The 20,646-nt window shown below is 38.2% G+C and overlaps 1 long non-coding RNA gene across 1 annotated transcript in view; it reads right to left on the minus strand.

Moving 5' to 3' along the window:
- The window catches only part of LOC102163373, an 83,955-nt gene extending 77,751 nt beyond the window's left edge, over window positions 1-6,204 (minus strand). Inside the window, exon 1 of the long non-coding RNA XR_002337997.1 lies at window positions 6,007-6,204. This is a non-coding gene — a long non-coding RNA (uncharacterized LOC102163373). The remainder of the gene's footprint in view (window positions 1-6,006) is intronic.

The raw sequence follows: 20,646 nt of genomic DNA on the forward strand, positions 1-20,646 counted from the left end.
ATTTTTTGCACAGGATAAAAGGCTGTCTGGAGTGTGTCTGTTTTCTGATTCCAATCTCATAATCCAAAACTGCCCCAAGCAAGGCCTTTCATCCAACTGGGCATGAGAGAGGCAGCTGCCTCATGCTCAGTCTGATTCCACACCCAGGATGGTATTTGTCTCCATCCCACTTCAAGGGGTTCCCTTGAATTTATGGTAGCTCTGGCAGAACTGTGGGAAGATACATGAGTCCTCAGATGGAGGCCTTGTGCTTTGGCCCAACGTTGTTTCAGCCAGGGAGTGTACCTCTGTGTCAAGACTGTATTGCCAATCAGCTGGAACTCTAGGCACAGGTCATGTGAAGTTACTAATTTTGTGGGAGTGAGCAATATGTTAGTGTATGTTATGACCCAGTGTTTTTTCTCCATGGCATTTTCACCCAGATCTTCCTAAGTAGATTCTAGGTACCAGCAAATCCCTTCTTCCTAGAGTCACAGGCTTAGGCTCCTGTCTCTGTACTTTTTGACCCATAGATTATCACTTAACTTCACAGTATCTCCCAAATTCTACTTTCTTTGTTTGATTCAATTGGAAACCTTCGCTTCCCCATTTTTTTTTATTTCCTCAATACATTATTTTTTTTCTACTGTACAGCATGGTGACCCAGTTACACATACATGTATACATTCTTTTTTCTCACATTATCATGTTCCATCATAAGTGACTAGACAGTGCTACACAGCAGGATCTCATTGCTAATCACCTCACATCAGTCAGAACGGCCATCATTAATAAGTCCATTTTTTTAAATGGCTGCACCTGCAACATATGGACATTCCCAAGCTAGGGGTCAAATCAGAGCTGCAGCCACAGGCCTACACCACAGCCACAGCAACACCAGATCTGAGTCACATCTGCAACTTACACCATAGCTTGCAGCAATGCCAAATACTTAACACACTGACCAAGGCCAGGGCTCAAACCTGCATATTCATGGACACTATGTCAGATTCTGAACCCCCTGAGACAAACAGGAACTCCACACTCCCCATTTAAAGCAGAACCTAAATTTAGCAAGCAAAAATCAGGTTGCTATTCCCTTGAGGACAAGACTTTGGTCTCCAAAATAGAATTCTTCAATTCTAGTTCATGGAAGTCAGAAGAAATATTTACTTGCCATCCTTCAGAAAGACATCTCATTCTTTTTTTGTTTGTTTGTTTTTGTCTTTTCTAAAGCCACTCCTGCCACGAATATGGAGGTTCCCAGGCTAGGGGTCTAATCGGAGCTGTAGCTGCTGGCCTACACCAGAGTCACAGCAATGCAGGATCCAAGCCACATCTGTGACCTACACCACAGCTCACGGCAATGGCAGATCCTTAACCCACTGAGCAAGGCCAGGGATCGAACCCACAACCTCATGGTTCCTAGTTGGATTCATTAAGCACGACAGGAACTCCAAGACACCTCATTCTTAAATGAGCTAAATCACCTCTTCTAGAGCAGCAACAACAATAGATTTTCCATTTTAAAAGAGGTTGAAATTTTACCTACAATGATATCTGCACTATGTATATAAACTCTCTCTCTAAATAAGCTAATTAGGAGAAATGTTTACCTTTTCTCAAATTAATTGTTAGAGCCCAGTGAAAGCTTCATTATGGACCAACAAAAACTTTACAAATCTGAGTTCACAGGCCTGGGAACAATCATAGGTGTAAAGCAATACCTTAAATTCAGATACACCTGACCCCCATTCGGATCTCAACTCAGACACTTAATTGTTCAGTGTCCTTGGCAAGTTACTTAACTTCTATAAGCCTCCAATTTCTAATCTAAAGAATGAGTGTAATAAAGCCTCCTTCCTCTGAATGGCCCTAGGTGATACCTCAGAGCTAATACATGGACAAGCATTCAGCACAGTACCTGGCACAGAGCAGGGGTAGGGCATGTTAAGCAATACTAATGTCTTGGCACAGAAGAGATAGCAATTGAAACAAGGAGAGATGGTTCTCACTGTATCATTGTTTACCAGAACACCTGAAAAAAGACTGAAGCTTCAACTCTTGGCATAAAGTATATTTAAAAGATCACTTTGAAGTGGAGGAGATAAGAGCAAAGAAATATACCTCAAAAATCACAACTGAAAAAATGAGATATTCCATGTTCGTGATAGGAAGACGCAGTATTGTCAAGATGTCAGTTTACCCCATTGATCCATAGATTCAATGCAATCACTATTAAAATCCCAGTATGTTGTGGATATCAACAAACCAGTTCTAAAGTTCATATGGAGAGGCAAAAGACACAGAGTAGCCAATACCATATTGAAGGAGAAGAAAAAATTTGGGAAAATGACATGACCTGATTTTAAGGCTTACTATAAAACTGGAATAATCAAAAACAGTGTGGTACTGGCAAAAGAATAAACAAACAGATCAATGGAACAGAATAGAGAGCCCGGAAACAGACTTCTATAAATACAGTCAATTGATCTTTTACAAAGGAGAACAGAAAATACAAGGGAGCAAAGACAGTCTTTTCAACAAATGTTGCTAGAACAAATGGACAGGCATAAACAAGGAAATAAATCTAGACCCTGATGTTATATCCTTCACAAAAATTATCTCAAAATGGATCATAAACCTAAAGGTAAAACACAAAACTATAAAACTAGATGCCATACAGAAGAAAACCTAGATGAGCTTGGTTATGGCAATGACCTTAGGTATGACATTTTTATGTGTCATTTTCTTTTATTTTTTTAGTGATTTATTTTTTTCCATTATAGCTGGTTGACAGTCTTCTGTCAATTTTCTACTGTATAGCAAGGTGACCCAGTCATACATACACATTCCTTTTTCTCACATTATCATACACCATCATAAGTGACTACATATAATTGCCAGTGCTATACAGCAGAATCTCATGGCTTATCCATTCCAAAGGCAATAGTTTGCATCTGTTAACCCCAAATTCCCTTTTTAGATACACCACCAATGGCATAAAACATAAAAGAAATACTTGTTAAGCTAGACTTCATTAAAATTAAAAACTTCTGCCCTGCAAAAGATAATGTCAAAAGAATAAGAAAACAAGTCACAGAAAGGGAGAAATATTTGCCCGACACATCCAGTTAAGGACTACTATTCAAAATACACAAAGAATTCTTAAAACTCGACAATAAGAAAACGAACAATCCAATTTAAAAATGGGCCAAAGACCACAAAAACACCTCACCAAAGATATATAGATGGCAAGATGACAAATAAACATGAAGAGATGTTCCACATCATCTGTCATCAGGGAAATGGAAATTACAATAATGAGGTACCTACACATTGATTAAAATGGCTAAAATCCAAAACACCAATATCACTAAATGCTGGCAAGGATGTGAAGCAACAGGAACTCTCAATCATTGCTGATGAGAAAGAGAAATAGTACAGCCACACTGGAAGACATTTTGGTGGTTTCTTACAAAACTAAACTTACTCTTAGAATATAATCTAGCAATTATGCACCTTGATATTTATCCAAAGGAGTTGAAACTTATGTCCATAGAAAAACTTGCACAAGAATATTCAATTTATTCATAATTGTCAAAACTTCGAAGCAGCCAATGTGGCCTTTGGTAGGTAAAAGGATAAAGTGTGATACATCAGACAATGGGATATCACTCAGTGCTGTGAAGAAATGAGTTATGGGGAGTCCCCTTGTGGCTCAGTGGGTTGAGGACCTGACACCATCTCTTGTGAGGATGCAGGTTCAATATCTGGCCTGGCTCAGTGGATAAAGGATCCTGAATTGCCACAACTGCGGTGTAGGTTGCAGATGTGAATCAATCTGGTTTTACTGTGGCTGGGGTAGAAGGTGGCAGCTGCAGCTCCAATTGGACCCCTAGCATGGAAACTTTCATATGCTGCAGATGTGGCCATAAAAAAAAAGAAAAAACAGAAAAAGAAAGAAATGAGCTGTGAAGCCATGAAAAGACATGGAGGAACTTTCAAATGCACAGTACTAAGAAAAATAACACAATCTGAACAGCTATATACTGTATGTTTCCAACTATATAACATTCTGGAAAAGGCAAAACTATGGAGGCAGTTAAAAGATGAGTGATTGTTGGGGGCAGACAGGGTTGAGACAGAACACGGAGGGTTTTTTAAGGCAGTGAAAATTCTCTGGTACCATAATGATGATTCCATGTTCATTACACATTTGTCCAGACACCAAAAGTGTAATGTAAACTATGGACTTGGATGATTACAATGTGTCAGTGTAGATTCATCAATTGCAAAAGGTCCCCTCTAGTGGGGAATGTTGATAATGGGGGGAAGCCAAGCATAAGTCCAGGGAGGGCGGTAGGTAAATAGCTATCTCCGCTTTCCTCTCAATTTTACTGTGAACCTAAACTGCTTGAAAAAAATAGTCATAATAAAAATTCAGCTGCTGAATACTGATTCTTTCCACCAATCTAAACTGAGTAACATCTTTATATCAGATGAGGGCTAAGCATGGGGGAAGGGGAGAGTATAATGGTGAAAAAGATTAGTGTCCATTATCATGGAGCTACCAGGAGCTAGAGCTAAATAAACAAGTAATGATATTAAATCGTGGTAGTACTCAGGAATATATAAGATATTCCAGAAGCATATGCATAGTAAAGCCCCCTCCTTGCTGGGAAAAGCAGCCTTCCTAGGGGTTGGGCCATCTCAGCTGAGATCCACAGTGTAAGGAGAAATTAACAGGGTGAAGAAAGTGGGTGAAGAAAAGAAAGTACAAAGGTTTGGATGTGAAAGCAAATGAGTCCCTTCAAAGAAAAGAAAAAAGTCAGCAGAAGTCTGGAATGTTAGGAGCCACCAGGTGTAGTGGGGCACTCAGCTGAGTGTTGTGAGGATGGGCAGTGGGGGAGGGGGCAGGCTCAGAGGAGGGGATTTGAACTCAAACACAGTGGAAAGCTATCAGGGAGATTTCAGCAGAAAAGTGGCTTTTCTTTGGGGAGTGGGAAGATGGAAGGTATTTTTCCCCTTCAGTATTGATTTTTTAAAACCCCTAAAAGGAGCACTAATTATGCAATTTTAAAAACTGTTTTTAAACAGTTCACTTTAAAAAGAAACAAGTACAATAAACTGTACATCAAAGAGGCCCATTCTGGGGAGGACGTCAGTGATCTAAACATCACTAACATCACCAAGAAAGCAAACTCACAATTTAGAAAGAGGAAAGAGGTAAACATAGTCTTTGGCTCAGTGCATCCATCAAGAGATGTAGGTCAGCTGAGACACAGAGCAGGACTTCAACATGAAGTCCTCAGAGATTATTATCTCGAAGATGTCAGAGAAACAAGCTGAAGGAAACTTACTCAGAGACCTCCTAAGTGGTTTCCAAACGTTTTTAAGAAAATGGCTTTTTTATTTTTCAAATAAAATCTTAAAATGAGTAAACGATTACTTGCAAGTTGAACAGGATAGGAAACGAGGTAGGGAAAACCCAAATGGTGATGACTTGATCTCCTTTATTTCCTAAGGTTAATTCTTCCCCCAAGGGCTCTGCGAAACACTTTGAAATTTACCGACCTAGATTCACCATGGAAGAAACTGCAGTCCCAGAGGGGAAGTCAAAGCTTTTAGCACAGGAAAGTATCAGAGTACAAGGTTGTGGGTTTGTGCAGAGCAGAGGCATGAACCCACACAGGTGCTCTGGATTCCCACTGGCTTTCTCCACCCCCAAAATGGATTTTAAAAATAATCGTCAGAAATTGGGGTGTCCACAACAAAGAAGTGGAATGGAAGCAGAGCTGGGAATCTCTTTATGGATCCCCTACTTCACTTCCCAGGACCCTGTCCAGTCTGCTGGAAGTTCCATTCCACTCCTCAGAGGAACTCCCAGGGAGCTCTGTGTATTTGTTTGCATTCAAATCCTAGAACTTCAACAACCACCACCAAAGGGGTTCTTATCAACTCAAAAGAGAAGGCTAAGGGCAGTTGTTCCCAGCATTGGCCAGATCTCAAAAGAACACTTCTCACCATCTCCTGGTTCAGTTTCCCTCTGAATTGCTTCTTAATCAAGGCAGATTCTCTCCATCAGCATGGCCGTTGATAACTCTGAGTTCAAATTTCTTGACATCCAAGACCCTAAAAACAAGGGCAACTCTGGCTCTATAGTTCCAGCAAAAGTCTTCATAAAGGCTCTGATCTGCCTGAGCCAATCTTTGTGATCAGAGGAATTGTGATTTTCCAGTTGGGTCCAGGCTGAGTCTTGAGCCATCAAAGTAGAATCAGCCCCAGCTGGGGGTTGGTGGGCATGGGAAGATGGGTGGTTCCTAAATGGAAACTTGACCTGCTGTTCTCTAAAAAGAGGCAGGGGTGCTTGTCTAGCAAATACAAGACAGAGCCTGGACATTGCACGTCTATACCAGGTTATTTCCTACTTGCTGAAAATGGGACTATATATGTAAAAGGGCACCTCAGAGGTATGTGAGATGCTACTTTCCTATTCACTGATGTAAAGAGTCAAACACTGCTTACAATCCTAATTGAATCAGGCCCCAATAAAACTAGGTTATGTCAACCGGAACTGAAGTGAAATCAGCTGAACTGAAAGATTTCTATGTTTTACCTGCCATCAGATGGGTCCCAAATCATTTCTAAAAGTGCAAACTTAAGCCTAATTCTGGCATGTATTCCTTATCTCTGCTATAGGTGCCTACAGAGAAAAAGTATTTGAATGCATATTAATTAGGTTTATTATGTCCACCTTTAGGATAAGTAAAACCATTTAAAAGTTCTAAACCAGTTTAAAAGTCTTCAAAATATGAAGACTTTAAGACCAAATTTTAAGGATTTTTACAAAGACCACAGTGGAAAAAGTTGAGTGTGTGCATATGTAATAGAATTTATGTATATATAATTATATAGACTATATAGAATATATAATTATGATAGAATTAATGGTTACTTTTTTTAAGGATATCATCTTCCAGAGCACAGAAAAATACTTACCATCTGGCTTGGCCTTCCCTGGACTATGGGCATTGGGAATAAGGTCAAATGCCTATTTCAAAGCTTAGACATTTCAAGTTTTCTACTCCTTGGGTTTCCAAAATAGCTCTCAAATTTCTTCAAAGGTTTATTCACAAAACAGAGCTAAAATGTAATGAGAAAAGGCTGAAAGAAAAGCTCTAACCCAGAGATGTCAGGTGGTTTTTGAGAAGCACCTGAATGACAAAGCTGAAATCGACATCTGTTAGCACCTCTCATAATGTCCACTGGAAAATGCACTGAAGCCATTTAACTCTTGGCAGCCAACAATAAGGGCTTCTCCAGGTCTGGCAAGTTTTAGACACTCTAAACAAAGTCATGGAGTGGCTCTTATGGGACAAAAACAATACAAAATGAGCTAAAATGAAACTCACTTGCCTTCTCTTTGCTTGTCCTGCCCTGAAGGGAAAGATGACGAAATCCACATGGGCTAACGTGCTGTACAAGTGAACCATGGGTAGGGGCCTCAGGTCAACCCAGGACAAGAGAATGACATCTGTTAGTGTTTGAGAGTGGTAACATTTCCCAGGGACCTTGAGAAAACAATGCCAGCTTTGAAACAGTGCTGGTCACTTTCCCCTTCCCCCCACATAAACAATATCCTTCAAACTCTAATAATAAGGAGCAAACCTCATGCCATATTTAAACATGGTAACATAACCATTCCATAACTTTGCTATGGAGAGTCCATTTTTTTTCTTTTTTTGTCAAAATGTTTCTCTACTAGGTCAGTAGAATACAACAGTTTGAAAATACACAGAATACTTACATATGGTAAGTAAAATACATACATAAAATACATATGGTAATTAAAGTCAAATATTGAAAGGCCTGAGGATTAAAATTACATTTTCCCAAACCCAGTTTGGTAGAATCTTTATTCACAGTTGGATTATTCCTTCTATTCAGAGCAATCTGAGTAATCCAAAAGCATGTAAATACATTTAACAGACTCACAGACTTAGAAAACAAACTTACAATTACCAAAGGGAAAGGTTGGGGGGGGTATAAATTAGGAGGTTGGGTGTAACATATACACAACCACTGTACATAAAATAGTTCACAAGGGCCTACTATATAGCACAGGGAACTCTACTCAATATTCTGTAATAACCTATATGGGAGAAGGATCTGAAAAAGAATGGATATATGTATATATATATAACTGAATCACTTTGATGGACACCTGAAATTAGAAGCACTGTAAATCAAATATATTCCAGTATGAAATTTAAAAAAGCTAAAAAATAAAATAAATATTTCCTTTTTACATAGTAACACACATGTACCTCTGTATGGAGAAAAGTCTGGGAAAACATTGTGGAACACAAGGAGGTTTGTACCTTTACCTCAAACCCCCTAAGTTTCACTCTTTTAGCTTGCATTTTTTGAAGGCCTCATATATGCCAGACATTGGGAGTATAAAGAGAAGCAGAAGTTCACCAGTAGGTGAGTCAGGGAAATTAACACATAAGAAAATGATTGCTATCCGTGTGACCATTGAAAGCAGAGGACTGGTGAAGAAAGGGAGACTAAGTTAGCTAGGCAAAAGGGGTGTTATTAGGGAAGCCTCACCGGTAGGTAACCTTTGACACTTGAGAGTTGAGTAGGAACTCACCAGGTAAAAAGTAGTGCTCAGTGGAGGAGACAGAGCAAGGTGTGGGGAGTATATTCCAGGCTATGGAAGACAGGTGACTTCATCTCAAATCCCAGTGCTGATGGACCAGGAGAGCGACAGTGAAAACAATGATGAAGCCATGCTTCTAATTCTATTTCTTAATCCATTCAATCCACTTGTGTTCACCTATGGCTTCAGTGGACAGTTGTGTTCCTTGCTAATAGCCTCCCGTGTCAACCACCTGCAGCATTCTGCTTCTTTGAGGATTTTCTCTGATTCTTTGGGAGCCCAAGAGCAAGGCAGCCTGAAAATATTGTAGATTTAATGCCCCCATGGGCAACCTTTATCCAAAAAGAAATGGAAGTCAGTGGAAAAATACACAAGTTTCCCTATCCATTGGTAACACAGTTCCCAGGTACATGGTAAATAATTCTTAATGATATGCCAGTGGGATTGAGCCTAGTTGTCCCTATGTTAATTCTGTAGCCCATGACTCATCTTCTTTACTCCCTGATTTCAGCTTCCTAGGATCACCATTCAAACAATATGCATTAGTTATCTATCGCCGCATAACAAACTATCCCCAAATTCAGCAACTTGAAACAACAAAAGCCACCTATTATTCTAGTAGCTTCCATAAATCAGGAAATTAGGGAAAGTGCAGCTGTGTGATTGTGGCTCAGAGCCTCTCATGAGGTTACAGTCAACTGAAGGCATGACTGGGGCTGAAGGATCCACTTCCAAGGTGGCATCTCAGATGACTGGTAAGTTGCTGCTACCTATTAGCAGGAGGCCTCACTACTTGGATTTTTCTGCAGAGCTGCTTGAGGGTCCTCACAACATGGCAGCTGGCTGCCTTCAGAGGAGAGGATTCAAGAGAGAACAAGGGAGTAGCCACAAACATCTTCTATGACTTAGTCTCAGAAGTCACACACTGTGGCTTCAGCTCCATTCTATTGTTCAAACAGGCCAGCCTTAGGCAATATGGGATGGAATGACACAAGGGCATAGATACATGAGGGAGGCAAAGATCATTAGGAGACATTTCAAAGACTGGTTATCATACTTTATCTCAGAGTTTAACATCAACGTGCATCCTGTTACACTAGTGATATCTGCCTTGAATGGGACATAGGAGGACTGTCATATCTATGTACATGCATGCTGGAACCTTGAAATTCCTGGATTTAATCCCCAACACTTTCAGAGATTATGGAGATTCTGACCAAAGTCTGAAAACTCTCCCATTTTGGGTGTAACTGTTCCAAGATTAAGCCAACCTTTAATTTTTCTACTAATGTAGTCTTCCTTTTGGGATTCATGTTACTGAGCAGGTCTGGGTGAAATGCCTTTCCACCTCACTTAGAAACATTTTCAGATCTTTCCATTGTTTATGACAATGCTATACTACTTCAGTTACCAATACAAGTTCAAAATTCTAAAGATGTTGTTTCTTCTAATTTGTAATTTATATGCAATCTTTAGCAAAAACCAGTCACTAGGAAAAAGCAACAGAAAATCTAAATTACTCTTCAAGATTACCATATTCATATCCACATGGGAATCACATAGTATAAATCAGATCTAAACAAGAAACTTCTGCCCCCAGATTCTGTAAAATGTATAAATGATATCAGATAATTCAACTTACAGAGGACATTTCAAAGCCTTCTTCTTTGTCCTCTTGTGACAAACATAAGATAAATATGTCGAGAGTGGAATAGCTGTCAAATGGCTAAAGAGGTTCACCAGGAGGAAGAGTTATGCTTGATCTATGTTTGAACCTCTCCCTAAAAAACTTGTCAATCCACAAAATGAATAATATGCTTAGATTGCTCCCATGAAACATTTAAATTGCAATCCAGTTTCACAGTTTCATTTCCTCAAGGGGATGGCTTTGGCTATATCCAAGATCATGTGAGTATGTAAGATTTAAGTTAGCAAACACAGAGCAAAACATAAAATATTTATGCATGTGAACAGCTGAAAACTAAAATGTCCAAACTCAAACTGTTGAAATTTCTTATGTGCCCCTTCTATTTTTAAGGATGCACTTGGTTATTTCTCATGGCAACTAAAAGCATCTCAGCAGGATATTATCTATATTCGTATGCATTCAAGGGGCTGGGACCAAAATGTTAGCCACTAGAATAAAATCTGTAAATTAAGTAAGCAAAAATAATGACCTGTAAAGAAATGGACCAGACCAACAAGAAATAAGGACCAATTTAGATTTAGGTTAAAATCACCTTCACCACCGAAAGTCTCAACTGTTTTGTTGATTATTATGACATTAGGTAGAAGAGTTTGAGGTTTTTTGGGGTTTTTTTTTTTTCTTTTTCTTTTTCAAGAAGACATCAATCTCTTTTTAACCATTCTCCAACTTAAGGGGAAGGAAAATACTTAAACTCTGAGCAGTATATGCTTTATTTAGGATGCCAAGGAGACAGACTTTAATTAATTTAATCACAGTGAAATCTCACAGTCTAAAATAATTACCACCACCTAGCCAAAAAACCATTATCTGTTGAAGATAATCAGTACAGGGAGCCAGGCTGACAGGTAAGGATCTAACAAAAGCCTTTTTACTGTTGTTGATTAAGAGCAGAATCATCAGACCCAGGTTATCCGGCCTTAATTTCCCTTTCTCATTTCTCTGCCAACTCAAACTCAGCTTAAAATGACAAAAGCAACTTGGATATATTTATGGATGAATCCCATCTCCATATGTTGTCTGTGAAGAAATCTGTTTTGTTGATCTAGTTTATAACAGTGAGACTTGGTGGTTACATTTTGTTTAATATATGTTCACTGGGTTGCAAAAGATTTTGGCTCTCTTAAAAATATAAGTTAAAAACTACTGACTTCTGCTGAATCATTCATCCACAGAAGATCTGAGAATATTGAGAACAGCTGGGGAATGCCTTTATCTTTTTCTTTTAATAACAGCTTTTTTTTTTTTTTTTTTTTTTTTTTTTTTTTTGTCCTTTTGCCTTTTCTGAGGCCAATCCCCCGGCATATGGAGGTTCCCATAGGGGTCAAATCGGAGCTGTAGCCGCTGGCCTCCGCCAGAGCCATAGCGACACAGGATCCTAGCCGTGTCTGCGACATACACCACAGGTCACGGCAACACCAGATCCTTAACCACTGAGTGAGGCCAGGGATTGAACCCACAACCCATGGTTCCTAGCTGGATTCATTAACCACTAAGCCACGACGGGAACTCCCCTTAATAACAGCTTTACTGAGATATAATTCACATCTCATAAAATTAGATATATAGTTTGCAAATATATGGATTGTCTTATTTATTTTTATTTATTTTTTGTCTTTTTAGGACCACACCCATGGCATATGGAAGTTCCTAGGCTAGGAGTCAAATTGGAGCTGTAGCTACTGGCCTATGCCACAGCTACAGCAACACCAGATCTGAGCCACATCTGCGATCTATACCACAGCTCATGGCAGTGCCAGATCCTTAACCCACTGAACGAGGCCAGGGATGGAACCTGCGTCCTCATGGATACTAGTCAGATTTGTTTCTGCTGAGCCATGACAGAAATTCCTGTATTGTCTTGTTACTTTATTGATGATATCTTTTGAAGCACAAAAGTTTAAATTCTGATGATGTCAAACTTATCAGTACTTTCTATTGTTGTTTTTGTCATCATTTCCAAGAAATAATAACTAATAAAATGTCACAAAAATCTGGTTTAAGTTCTTGCATAAAGGAATATGACATATTTTGAGTTAATTTTGTATATGATAATGGGGTAGAGATACAAGTTCATTCTATTGCACATGGGTATCCAGTTGTCCCAGTAGCAGTGGTTGAAAAGTCTAAGCTTTCCCTACTGAATTGTCTTAGAACTCTTGCCAAAAGTCAGTTAAAATAAATCTGGGGGTTTATTTCTGGACTTTTAGTATTTCATTGACCTATAAGTCTATCCTTATGCTGTTACCACCCTGTCTTGATTACTATATATTTTTAATAAGATTTGAAATCAGGAAGTGCAAATTCTCCAGGTTTGTTCTTTTTCAAGTTTGCTTTTTCTAGCCTGGGTCCTATACTTTTCCATATGAATTTCAGGTTTGGCTTTCCATTTTTGCAAAGAAAGGCAGTTTGGATTTTGAAAGAGATTGTGTTAAATCTGCAGATTAATTGAGGGAATGTTGTCATCTTAACAATATTCTTCTTCAATCTATGGACATAAGTATCTTTTCACTTATTTGGATATTATTTCACTTCAATCAATGACATTTTTTAGTTTTCAGGGTACAAGACATACTTATTTTGTTAAATATATGCCTAAGCATTTTATTGTTTTTGATGCTAATGTAAATGGAATTGCTTTCATAATTTTGTGTTCAATTTATTCACTGCTAAATAGGGAAATACAATTTGTGTGTGTGTGTGTGTGTGTCTGTTTTTGTCTTGTTTTTTCTTTTTAGGGCCACACCCATGGCATATGGAAGTTCCCAGGCTAGAGGTTGAATTGGAGCTGCAGCTGCCAGCCTATGCCACAGCCAGAGCAATGTGGGATCTGAGCCACATCTGCAACCTACCCCAAAGCTCACAGCTACACCAGATCCTTAACCCACTGAACAAGGCCAAGGATCAAATCCATGTCCTCATGATTACTAGCCAGGTTTTTTACCACTGAGCCACAACAGGAACTCCCACAATTGACTTTTGTATACTAATCTTGTGTCCTGCAACTTGCTGAACTCATTTATTAGCTATAATCATGTGTGGAGGGGGGCGGGGGTTCCTGGTGATTTTCTGCATAGAATTTTTTTGGTCTTCTAAAATTCCCAGGTTTATGTCAGAAAATTTCAAAATCCCATATGGGCCTCCCATTCCTCAATTTTTCTTTTAAAGTTTGTTGGTTAACCTCTTGTTACCCCAATTCATAGTGGTACCTCAGGCCACTATAATGTTAAACTATTGCCACTATTTTTTCCAACAAATACCCTAGGGAAAATGCTGTTCATATAGAGTAAGTTCTGAACCAGGTTAAATAAAAACATGCTCTGAGAATGGAGTTTTTTGGCAAGATTCCAAACAGATAAACTAGTAAAAATTCTCTGGGGATTGGGCTTTGGGGGAGCTCCAAACTCATTTTTTCCCCTCCAATAGCTGGTAGACTGCTGGTGTCCATAGCTATCACAGTGCAAGGCTGTTGTCTATCAAGCCTACCAGAGCTGAAGTAAAGGGTGGAATTATAGCAAATTTAAAATTCCATATTTGAGTTCCCACTGTGGCACAGTTAGGTTAATAATCTGGTTTGTCTGTGGCATCACCAGCTTCATCCCTAGCCCAGTGCAGTGGGTTAAGGATCTGGCATTGCCACAGCTGTGGCACAGGTCTCAGAAGCAGCTCAAATTTGATCCCTGGCCCAGGAATTTCCATATGCCTCTTATTTAGCCAAAAAAGGGAAAATTAATTAATTAATTGCTATGAAATTTGCTGTTCTTACCAAGAGTTAGCCATTTTTCCAGAATAAACCCTCCCCAAGTTGTTGGAAGACTTTAATTAATTTCTAGAGTTCCCAAAAAGTTGATTTTGACAGTTTTTTCCAGTGCTCTCGTTTCTTTTATGGAGGAGTGAATTTTTGGAGGTCTTTATTCCATAATTCCAGAAGTTAGCTCAATGTCCTTTTTTTTTTCCTCTGAGACTGCTATTCCAGCATTCTGAAAAGAGTGATCAAAGATAAGATTTGAGCCAGTTTCCTTAGAAATATGCATTTAATAGGAAGTAAGCAAGTAGAGTAGTTGTCAATTCAAAAAAAAAAAGAGAGAGAGAGAGAAATGTATGTGCGAGTTAAACAAAAGCATTGAAAATCTTTTTTTCAATGACATAGCACACTCTTTGTACATATAAGCTTCATTTCCCTTTGCTTACTATTAACTCAGAACCAAAGAGAGTTGGAATATTTTCACTATGCTAAACATTCATGTTCCTATTATATATCTTGATGGTACTTGCTAGGGAGAGTGAGGAGGGGAGATTCCCTATTTTTGTTGCTTTTGCCATGCCCAAAGGATGTCTCAACTAGTATACTGCCAAAATGGGGCATGTTGTGGCAGATACTAGAGATGAAGCAAAGTGCTGAGAAAATTAAATTCTTTCACACTCACCCTAAAAAAACTTAACCCTTTAGTGTTATAGCAACATCCCAGGGATTTATCCCAAATTCACTGGAAGGGAAACAAACAAACAAACATCCCACTGGTAATAACAATGCATACATTATTGCAGTCTAGGATTATATAGGGATAAATCTTTAAAAATATTTTTAGGACAGCATTTAATATCCAACTTTTGAAGTTATGTAGATTTTTAACATTTGTGGAAAGCACTCTGTGAAATAACATTTCAATATAATTCTTATAGTTCATAACATTTCACCCAGCCATCAATAGCCTAATGAAATCCATCCTTATCACTTTCAAAATTATTGGTGATGTTAGCAGAGAGGAGGTAGCAGAAACTTTTCTCCTTTAGACATCTCCAAAGAGCAGCACTTGCTCCTTATCCATTTATAGCCTAGGCACCCAACCCAACAGCTGCTTTGGTGTAATGAGAGTTAAGTAAGATTCTTAGCTTAGATATGAATGAGCTTTGAGACAGAATAAAGGTGTACTATGTTCTTTTTTTGATTCAGCTAATTGCTGAATGACATTTTAATAAGCACCTGAGATAGTTCAAACCTGCTATTTATATTAAAATCGGCCTCAAGCTGCAGAGAAGAATTTTGACTCTAGAATCCAGAAGGAACGCCCCAGAAACCAAAGTTGGGCAAAATGAAAACACCCTAATGGCTGTGTATCTTTGAAGTCCCAATACCAAGGAAGAGGAAATCTTTCTCCCCATCTGGAAGAAGACTCAAAATAAAAGACCAGAGTAGGAATAATTTTCCTACACAGCGTTAAAACCCTAATTAGAAATTTCAATTTGAAGAGTCTGATAGCTCTTTACTCTCATGTTTTCTGAACCAACATTTTAGAGAGTTGGTTTGTGATCTTCCAGAAAACCTTGCTTCAAGATAAGCACTTACATCTTTCAAATGGCTTTGGGGTATTTCTCTCAGTGCCAGGAATACAGCCATCCATTGCATAAATGAGGCCAAATGATGACACAATTTGGCCTTCCTTTTACAAACATCCTTCCCAACCACAAAAAAGCAGTGAATGTTTCAATGGCCTCTGAGACTTACAAATTATCTCTGTAAATCTCCCCACACAAAGAAATCAATAGATATTTTCAGAAAGTCAAAGAGTTCCCCTATGTAGAAATAAGCTGAACACAGTCAGAGGGGGAGGTGTTGGAGGATTCTACTTCTGGGATGAGTGTCCTATTTTTGTCCCTTAGCTATTTTCCTACCCTAAATCCTGAGAGAAGATAGTCTTCCTCCAAGACAGGCCAGCCAGTCCTTAGCCAATAAGACTTTGAGCAAATCATGTAAGCCATGTTGGCTCCCTCTCCTTGTATACAATGGGAATAATAACAGTACTGACCCCAGTGGGTTGTAGTGAAGTATAAGGCTATATAAAATGTCTATCCCAGGACCTGGCTTCCAGTCAATGTCCAACAAATAGCTCTGATGATGACAAGGATTAGATTGATGATGGTGCTGATTGATGATTGGTAAGGAAGAGGACACTGATGATTAGCTGACATCAAAATTTACCATAGAACCTCCCTATTTTTTATCGTCTCCTTTCTCTCTCCCTTACAGTGTTCTCCTCTCAACACTCAAAGATCTATATCCCCCAAACAGAGACTATCAAGATTTTAGTCAATTTAAATATATGTGATTTAAAGAGGACTACAAGAAAATAATGGATGAAGTACTCGACAGTGTGAATTTAGGTGCTGGAGCATCTATCTAAAGCAAATTTTGGGGGGCAGCCAGGGAAGAAGGAATGAATGGGATCAAGCAAAAGGCAGAAGAAACAGAGCTCAACTGAGAACCCACCTAGATAGATGGTCTTTGTGGTCTTCGATTCATGGCTGTCACCAGAATAAGTGTTTTGGTCCGAGCCATGTGACTTTCCCTAGTTCCGGGAGATTAGACTCTTTCACAAAGCAACCAGATGCAGCCTTCTCTTCCTCTCCCTGCCCTCCTCCTCTTCATTTCACCTATTGATTTGATTACTCAATTTAACTTTTCAGTTAAAGATATTTCTTCCTTCCACTAGGGTTATCCTTTCTATTAGATAATAAGAAAGCTTACTGGAAAAAATCAAGAGAACATTTCATTCTAATTCACAGAGCAAAGTGCATTAATACTTGAAGAATCAAGTAAGATCTGAGCTTGTAAAATTTAAATTCCAAGGTTTTTGTGGTGGGGGGAGTGCTTCCATTTGATTTAAAGATATGGTTGTTGATTAAAACTTTTTTAATGAGTTAATATAAGGAGGGCCAATCTGATACAAGAGTGATCACACAAAAGTTGAATCCAATGATTGGATTCAAATTCCATTTCTGGCTCTAATTACATACATTACTATGAGAAATTCATTTAATTTCTCCATCCTTAGTTCTCTTACTTGTAAAGTGAGAGTGCTTGATAACATAGTTTCTTTTGTCCATGTGCTTTTTAAAATCTTTATACGTACTTATAAAAAAATTGCAGGGGTATGTCAAGGTAACAGCAATTGCCTCCTCAATTCATGACCCACAATTCTCACCCCTCAGGGGGTAACCACAGTTAAGAGTTTGTATGATATATATTTTTTATTTTTAAAATGAGTCACTATATGGACTATTTATCCAATTCCTTTTTTATTTCCAACAATATTTCATGAACTTCATTTTAAGTGAGTCCAGGTCAATCTACTTCATCCTTTTTCAATATTACATAACATGATATGTAGCATTGTTTAACGTTTCATCTATTTGGAAACTTAGGTTGTTCCTATTTTTGCTTTTTAGCTGATACAAATAAGGCAGCAATGAAAATCCTTGGACACAGATGCGTGAACACTCAGGCTCATACGCTTGTTGACAATGGGTAGTACAGAATGCAACTAAGAAAAGTATTGTTTTTTCTTTCCTAAACCATTATTCTGTCTAAGAATATATTTCGGAGAGATTTAGCACATGGTTCTGAATGACCTCTCTCTTAAAGAAAAAGATACAAATAAATGACATTTTACCAAAAATTGACAGAAATCCTGAAGAGGGGGTTTTAAAACATGTTATTTAATACTGTCTACCATGGGATACAGTTTAACCTGTCAGGCCTCTCAGAATTTTAAGAAATATTTAGAACTTGATGAATGAGAATAATAACAAAGTAATGGCATAGTGGAGGAGGGGGAAGAGATGTTAATTATCTAAAAACATTGTGCAGAGCTCGGCTGAAAAGAAAAAGTCTCCATGCTGACTGACAGAACTGAGCAACAAGAATAATTCAACTTCAAAGCCAACCCCCCCAAAAGTCACTACTCACCATAATTTAGGAGTAAAGATTGACAGTTTGCTACAAAAGTTAATCTCCTGATTCATGTTCAAGACATTGACTCAATAGAATATCGTCACTTACAGTACTGCCTCAGAACTAATGAAATTTGCTATTGCAGATTTTACAACTTCCTGTATTTAAGAGCAAAGGTGCCCCCCAAAAGAACTATAATAACCTGAGATATCCTTTTAGTGTCCATGCCCCCTTTCAACTTAAATACTGCATATTACATTAAATCAATGACATATGGTAATCAAAACCAGTAAAATTTACTACAAAGGAAATGGAGAATATGATGGATGGCCTGTTCACCTGTTTCTGAAGGTAGAGTATCAAGTCAAAGGAAAATTCAGCCCAGAATGACACGACCATCATCTTATTTTCTTCCAACAATGCTTTTATCTAACAATGCATACTCACCTTCCACATGTGTTATTTTTATTGTGACATCCATGTGTGAAGGGAGACTTTTAATAAATTATTTATGCATCCAAATTTTCTGAGAGGAAAGAATAAGTGCAATGAGAAAATTACCAAACCCAGCTCTTTGAACACATACAATATATATTTTTGTTATATAGAAATCTTCTTGCTAGGGGGCCAAATGAGTCTAGGAAACATTCCAGTTGGGCCAATTAGTCACTCCAAGCAGGGTATTCTTTCTCTGTAGCTGCATCATTGAGAAAGTTCTGAATGTGTTAGAGCCCGGGGCTGATAATTTCACAAAAATTATAGTTCATAACGGCTCTGAAATTATTTATACTAATACACTCTGAAGGAAATCCTGAGTATATAATAATTCCATCTAACATGTAAATGAAACTGAAGTTTTTACGATTTCATCATATTCGGTGCCTACTTTCTCAGTGTTATATTGTGAACCAAAAGTTTTCTATAGGTTTTGGACATTTTTATCAGTTTAGGACTATTCCTGGAAGTGTGAAAATGCCAACATAGAGTAAACAGGTATGTTTACTATAAAGCTCACAGAAATGTTTATCTTGGGCCATCATGTTTCACTTAGAAACTTTGTCATTAAAGAAGTTTGGATTCAACACAATGCTCCCATTAGAGACAACAGTAGTCTGAATGTTTTATGCTGTTACCTGCCCAACTTCCTTTGCTCATCTTTCACATTCTGATTTTCTTTGTACTGCCCTTTTCATCATCTCAATAAGATGGTATGCATCATCTCCACAGTTCCAGGTAGGCATGTGATTTGAGCCTAGCCAATCAGGGTATCACATCCCTGGGACAACACTGATTAGTCCAGGGATGAACAAAAGAGTTCAATCCAGGCTGTTTATGGTCAATGAGTTTCAATGTCAGGACTCTATTTTGGAAGAAAGATTTTGTGTTTCCAGGAAGGTTACTTTTCATGAAGGCTTCCCAAGCAAGTTCTCTCCTTATTGTGCTTTTGGCCAACTTCTCAATTTACTTGGAGCATTTGGCAAATGAAATCAACCTCAAACTTGGATATTTCACTCTTTTTTTGTTGTTGTTTTGTTTTTCTTTGCTTTGATCATCTGACTTTTTTTTAAACTTTATTCTCACCAAATCTCTTTAAGTCTTATTCTTTTAGAACAAGAGTATCCAGGAACCATCCAGAGAATGGAAAAAATGTTGTTTCTTAGGAAGCATCAGGATCCAGGCACCATGTGGAATTCAGTTGGAGAGTTTCTTACATTGTTCTTTACAAAAACAACAAAAAGAAGAGTAAATAAAACAACTACATTAGAAAGCAGCCAACCCAGCACTTTTCTTTTTTTTTGAAGCTTGGCTGGGCCTCCTGCAAAACAAAGCAATTTATGGGCAATGTGAAGATCATGTGTCAGTTACAACTCTCTCTTGCATGGAGCTGAAAACTCAACTATTACTGACTTCACTTAAAAAAGAGAAGCTATTGACCTCTTTTTCAGAAATGTCCAGTGTAGAGGTTGGCTTTAGCACAACTAGATTCCAGATCCAAATGACATTATCTTGACCCATTTTTACTCCCTGTCTCCACTTTGTCTTCCAATGGATTGGCTTTATAGTCGAATCTGCAGGATAACACTGAAAAATCTGAGTTGAAATACCCCTTAGAGCTAGGAGATAAAGCATATGCAATCCATCCATTCAGTCATTGATCTCAGTTTCTCTCGACATAGTTGTTTTCTGCTTATGTACACATATCTGATAGTGGCATCTCTAAGGTGGTGGCTTCAGATTACAAGTCTGTATGATTGTCATCTCTCCAAAGGTAACTAAATCACTATGCCCAATTGCAAAAATATCCTGGAGAAAGGCTTTCATAGATGCCATCAGTGTCTACCCCTTGTCAAATCAGAAGAGCCATGAAAACTCTACTTGACTATAAGGGTCCCTGTGAGAGCTGGCAGGGAAGAAAGGAAACAATAGATTGCTCCCCATACCAGTTCCCATCCATCCCACCCCTACCTATTCCTGACAATACACATACACATTTCAAAGTCACTTAGGCTCTTTTTATTTATTTATTTATTTATTTATTTATTTATTTATTTTGCTTTTTAG

Source organism: Sus scrofa, chromosome 13 (assembly GCF_000003025.6).
Source record: "Sus scrofa isolate TJ Tabasco breed Duroc chromosome 13, Sscrofa11.1, whole genome shotgun sequence".
Lineage (NCBI taxonomy): Eukaryota > Metazoa > Chordata > Mammalia > Artiodactyla > Suidae > Sus > Sus scrofa.